The 6463-nt window shown below is 40.4% G+C and overlaps 1 non-coding gene across 1 annotated transcript; it reads right to left on the bottom strand.

Annotated features, from left to right (window-relative positions):
* Positions 1–1820: 1820 nt before the first annotated feature.
* On the bottom strand, positions 1821–1927 carry LOC141589203 (small nucleolar RNA R71). Its single transcript, XR_012520153.1, has one exon. It is a non-coding gene; the product is annotated as a small nucleolar RNA R71 (small nucleolar RNA).
* Positions 1928–6463: the final 4536 nt, after the last annotated feature.

Below are 6463 nucleotides of genomic sequence, written 5' to 3'. Positions count from 1 at the left end.
ACACCTAATCCCCACTATAAATACCCCATTAGTCTAATTAGAAGAGCATGTTCTTCTTAGCAATCTTTAGTATAGTTAATATCAATCAAATCTCTCTTTAATATTGTAATCAACAATTAATCAAGTTTTAATACAAGTTTTATTTCCTTAATCTCTCTCTTGTTCATCCTTTATTTTGGGTAATTGAAGATTATTTGGGTTATTATTGGGAGATTGACAACCTCTCAATCAAGCATCAAGTACTTCTTTTATTCTTTGCTTTATTATTGGAATCATTAGTAGGTATAATTCTCTTAATCCCTTTTTAATTATTGTTAATTACTTTCATTTATTCATCATGTTTCACTTTGTTGGTATGATTGACAACCTTGCTAGCATGTTCAACATGATAATGAGTGAGTAGTTCCTTAGCTAGGGTTAATGGGTAATTAGGGGAAACCAACATGGGGAATTATTCATGCTTAAATTAATATGCTTTCATGGTTTATTTGCTTGCTTGTTATGTTCTCAACTCATGCACATGTTATGTTTGATGAAATGCGAGCCTATTAATCCTTGCATTTTTTACCCATCACCTATCTTTTCAATGAGACTTGTAAGACATAAACCAACTCGAGTCTCATTAGACCATGCATGTTGTTGAGTAGGGAAGACTAAGTCGACTTGTAGGTATTTTACAATCTAATCGATTCGGCTCCGGGACCCAAACTTTCCTAGGATTGTAAGATATAAACCAACTCAATCCATCACAACAATAATTGCTTGCTTATAATTTGAGAACATGTTTGTATGATCAATTCCCATGAATCTCCTATGACCCCATGACACCCTAGTGCTTTTTATCAATTGTTTACAACCCTTTTAATTCATCTTGCTTGTTTACTTTTATTGCTATTTAGTTTAGTGACCTTCTACATCAACCCTAATTGTGACACCCCTAAGACACCGCTAGTTGCAATAGAAATCTCATCTCAATTCCCGTCCCTTGGGATCCGACCTTTACTTGCCTCTTTACTAATTGTAGAGTTGGTGGTGAAGTTATAAATTGTGTTTTGGTCTAGGTTCTCCTAACGACAAGTAACCGAAAAGATATAGTCACGACCAAAAATGGCGCCGTTGCCGGGGACGGTGTTAACTTGATTTAGATTTTCTTATATTGTTATTAGTTGTGTCTTTCTTTACCTTGGGGAAGTAAAACTCCTCAAGGTTTATTCTAATTGTTTTCGAGTTGTTTGATATTTTGCATGTCTAGAAGGTCACAAGGTGACTTGTTACCCTTTGATCGTGAAATTGAAAGGACTTTGACAACCAATAGAAGGCTTGCTAGGAGAAACTTGAGAGGTATTGGTGAGGTTGTAGATATTCAACCAACTATTGAGTTCATCAACCCTTTTGCAAGATAAGGTGAGGAGAGCCCAACACAAAATCCAACACAAAATCAACCCACAATGCCTAAGTTTTCATCACATTCCGTACCCACCGAGGAGAACCTACCCAATGGTACTCCCACACCACAACATCTAACCGGAAATTTCATTGCCAAATCCGCATTTATCCAATTAGTCGAAAGAAGCCAATTTGGGGGAATGCCTAGTGAAGACCCTCACTCTCATATGGAGACCTTTTGTGACTATTATGATGCGATTTCTCAAACCGGTGTAACTCAAGACCAAATTCGATGGGTCTTATTTATTTTTTCTCTAATTGGCACCGCGAAACAATGGTTGAAAGGCCTTGATAAGACTACTCTCGGAATTGATTCTTGGAAAAAGTTGGCTCTAGCTTTCTACAAAAAGTTCTATCCACCGGAAAAGACTAACATGCTAAGAGCTCAAATTACGGGCTTTAAGCAAAGGGATGAAGAATCTTTGTATGAAGCTTGGGAGCGATTCAAAGGAATTTGTCGCTCATGTCCTCACCATGGACTTAGCGAGTGGTTCTTGGTACAACAATTTTGGAACGGTCTTTATGAAGATTCGAGGAACATTCTCAACATGGGATCAAATGGAATGTTCACCGAAGTTGATGACAATCAAACTTGGAACAAAATTGAGGAAATGGCGGTCCATAACTCACAATATAGTAGACCTCACAAGGCTACTAGAGGAGGAAAGCATGAAGTGGACTCCGTTACTCAATTGGGTGCTTAACTTAGTGCTCACATTGATACCATCAATTTGAAGTTTGAAAAAGCTATGGCTAGACTTGAAGAAGCCTCAAAATCACCAAAGCATCATGTTAATGCCATGACGGCATCTTCATCAATCCCAAGTGGGATATGTGAGAATTGCGGAACTTTGGGACATGACCAAAGTGAATGTAGGGGAACAAATAAACAAGTAAATGCTTTCCAAGCATACAAGAGTGGTACCCCTTATTCCAACTATTACAATGAAAAGTTCCATCCAAATCTTTCATACAAAAGCCAAAATGTTCAAAACCCTCAAACAACATACACCCCACCTCCCATGAGAAACCAAAATCAAAGACCTTTTTACAACCAAAACCAAGGTTACCAAAATCAATCTCCATACAATCAACAAAATGACCAAGGTTTTGATGTTCAAAAAGCGGTCCTTCAAATGCAAAAGAATCAACAAGAGTTTTTCACTCAAATGCAAAAAGATAGTCAAGCAAAGGAAACCACCATCAACAACATCCTAGCTCACACCAAAATGTTGGAAACCCAATTGACTCAACTAGCATCTTCAAGCTCACAAAGACAAAAAGGGCAATTACCATCTCAAAGTAATCCCCCAAGACATGAAACGGTTAGTGCCATTCACTTGAGGAGTGGTACAAGGTATGAAGCACCAAAGACGCAAGTTGAGGATGAAGTTGTGGAAGCTAGTGACAAAGAAGAAATTGTGCAAAACTCCAAGGATGGGGAACCATCGAAAGAAGAAGTTTCAAAGAAAAATGAAGACAAGGTCAAGGAGAAGGAGCCCATTGTGATTAGACTTCCTTTTCCAAGTCGTCAAGCCAAGCCCAAATTTGATGACCAACTTGGAAAATTTATGGAAATTGTGAATAATTTGGAAGTCTCAATTCCTTTCACGGAATTAATCAATCACGTGCAGGCCTATGCGAAATACATGAAAGACATCCTCACAAAGAAGAAGTCGATCCGGAAGCTTGAGACTATCGCCTTCACTAAGGTGAGTAGTGCAATACTTCAATGGAGTTCACCTCCAAAACTCAAGGATCCGGGAAGCTTCTCAATACCGTGTACCATTGGCGACACCACGATCAACAAAGCCTTATGTAATCTAGGGGCTAGTGTGAGTGTTATGCCGTACTCGGTGAGTAAAAGGTTGGGGGATTGGAGAGCTTAAATGCACCAATATTACACTCCAAATGGCCGATAGATCGACGAAGACACCATTAGGGATATGGGAAGATGTTCCCGTACGAATTGGGAAATTTTTCATCCCGGTGGACTTTGTCATTGTTGACATGGAAGAAGATTCCAATATTCCAATCATTCTAGGAAGACCTTTCTTACACACCGCGGGTGCGGTGATTGATGTAAAACATGGAGAGCTCACTCTAGAAGTGGGAGATGAGAGCATAACTTTAAATCTTGACAAGACCATGAGAGCTCCCCGTTTGCATGAACCATATTTTATGATTGATCATTATAGCCGGAAGGATGATAGGAAGAAGTCGGAACTCCAATGGAAAAAGAAAATTGAAGATGCTCCATTCAAAGAGCAAGTGAATTGTGACAAAGAGGGCTTGAAAAGCTCACCAAAGTCAAGCAATGAAGAGGATGGCCTCATTGGCCAAGACAAGAAAATGGGAGAGTTGTCTCTATCAACTGAAGAGATATTTAGTGATCAAGTAGATGAAGTTTGTGGTCTTTGGGACGACGAGTTTGAATGGATTTTCAATCCCTATATTGGTAATGCTATCGATCAAGACCGACAACAAGGGCAAAGATCTATTGAAGATCTTTATCACAATAATGAACAAGCTTTTGATTACTTTTTCAAGGTGTTGAGCAACATCAACAACACCTTGGATATGCCCCCTTGACATCTCACTAAGGATGAGAGTTTGGTGGAGTCCTCCCTAAGTCACCATTTGTAAATATTTCTAACTCCCTAACTCGCATTTTAATTCTTACATTGCATTTTTGTCATTCTTGGATTTTAATACCTTGATCAAGATAATAATCATTTTTGAGAGAAGTGAGGGAGGGGCTAATGATTTCAATTGATGTGTAGTGCTTTAGCTTAGTGTGGGGATAGCAATTGCCTAGGCTATCCATGCCTTAGTAGTGCCCCCACAATGAAGAACACGAGATTTTGAAGAATGAAAAATGACAAGGGATATGCAAGTACACAGATGGAACTGAATCCAGGTAAAAGGGGCAGAATCCGAGTGTTTTCAAGAGAATCCGCCCGTCTTCAGGCAACCCGGGCGTATTTGTCAAAAGACGCCCGTCCCTCTAAGCTGAATTTTTGAAATTTTGGGACTGTTGACAAATCCAGGCGTCCTGCAAAAGAATCCGCCCGTCCTCAAAATGACGCCCGTCCTGCAAGAGAAGACGCCCGTCTTTTTGGCTGAGAAAAACAAGAAAAATCACTGGAAAGGAATCCGCCCGTCTTCAGTGAAAGACGCCCGTCCCGCAGCTGAACAATCCGAGCGTCTTCGCTGAAAGCCGCCCGTCTTTAGGCGAGATTCCTGAAGCCCAGAACAGACAGAATCCGGGCATCCCGAAGGAAAGCCGCCCGTCCTCCCCCTGCAATTCAAGTTTTTTGGGTCTTTTATAAACCCCCTCCCACATTCATTTCTTCATTCCTTCATTCAAAACACTACCCATAAACCCCAAAACTTAAAACTCTCATCCTCTCCATCACCAAAACAAGATTTCCTCAACCACATTCATCAAAATCAAATCAAAACATCCTTTCAACAAAAATTAATCACTCCTCTTTCAACAAAAATCAAACCAAGCACCAAAATCTTCAACCTTTGAGTCGATTTTTGAATTCATAAAGGCAAAGCCTTTCATCTTAAAATCGATTTGGGTATACTTGGAAATTGAAGATTTTCACTCTTTTCTTGGTTCAAGCATCAATGGCAAGGACAAAAGGAGCAACAAAGGCACCAAAGGCAAAGGCACTCTCAACAAGGCAAAAGAGTCTTCAAGCAAAGAAAGCCTCATTGGCTATGGTGGTAGCTAGTTCAAACTTGGAAGTGCAACAACAACAACCTCCCTTGGAAACAACAACTTCGATTACTCCGAAAATTGCTCAACTTTCGAACTATCCGGAGGTAATTTTCATCTCTAACTCCCATAGGGAAACTTTTGCCAAGTATGCTAGAAAATCCTTTCTATCCACCAAGTTTATTTGTGAAGATGCCTTAGATAAGTTGGGTGTCCTTGAGCAAACTAGAGCCTTCTTTGAAGCCATGGGGTTGGGTAAATTGTTTGCAACAAAAGAATTGACATACCCCTCCCTTACCTTAGAATTCTTGAGTTCTTTGAAAGTTACAAAGGTTGAGACTATGGAAAACATCGAGTTCCGCCTCGCTAACGTTAGTAGGCACATCACCTTTGAGGAAATGGGTAAAGCATTGCGTCTTAGTGATTCACCTAGTTATTTCAAGAATGTTGGCAAGTATGACCCCGCTCCTCTTTGGGAGGTGATTTCCGGAAGGAAATTTGAGAACTTTCTTGCTAGTCGCGCTATATTAGTCCACCATCCGGGCATTAGAGTGTGGCACAAGGTCATAGGGAATACCATCATTGCAAGAAAAGACACCAACCACTTTACCAAGCTCGATTTTGTTCTTCTTGAGTCGGCCTTAAACATTGGAAGGGAATTCACCAAGCCTTTCAATTCTCTAAGGCTTTTGGTGGATAGATGGCTAAATGTTGATTGTGGGAAGCAAGGCACTACCGTTATTGTGAATGGAGGTCTAGTCACTCTTTTGGCTAAGTACTTTGATCCGAACTTCAACAAGGATAGCAAGTATGTGGCGAAAAAGGGTGGTCGTCTCATTGATGTGGATGATATGATAAACAAGTACAAGTGGGTCTCTCATAACCCTCTTGACACCAAATATGGGTGGCTCACTAGTGAGGCTAGATCTTTTACTTTGCCTTCGAAGATTTGTCGTTTAAGTGTCCATCGGACCAACTACCTCCTTCCTCTCTCAAAAGAGGCCGAATGCATCATCCGACAACAAAGGGGTGAAATTGAAATGCCCTCCTCTTCCATTGTCACACCACCCTATCCTTTCAAGTACCAAGAGTTCAAACCCGAAGGTGTTGAAGCAAGCAAAGATTATATGACTCTTCTTATGCAAGAGATGCACATGCAAGCTTTTAAGGATCGGGAAGATGCTTACTTAGCCTAATATCCACCCCTCCTTCATTTAGCTAGGCAAGGACTACTTGATCCTTCATGTCCTTTGCCTAGTTGGGCGGATAGGGAAGTCTTCTTTCCGA

The sequence above is a fragment of the Silene latifolia genome, chromosome 6, assembly GCF_048544455.1.
Source record: "Silene latifolia isolate original U9 population chromosome 6, ASM4854445v1, whole genome shotgun sequence".
Classification (NCBI taxonomy): domain Eukaryota; kingdom Viridiplantae; phylum Streptophyta; class Magnoliopsida; order Caryophyllales; family Caryophyllaceae; genus Silene; species Silene latifolia.
The sequence above is the reverse complement of the archived record's forward strand: the minus strand, read 5'-3'. Positions and strand labels throughout refer to the sequence as shown.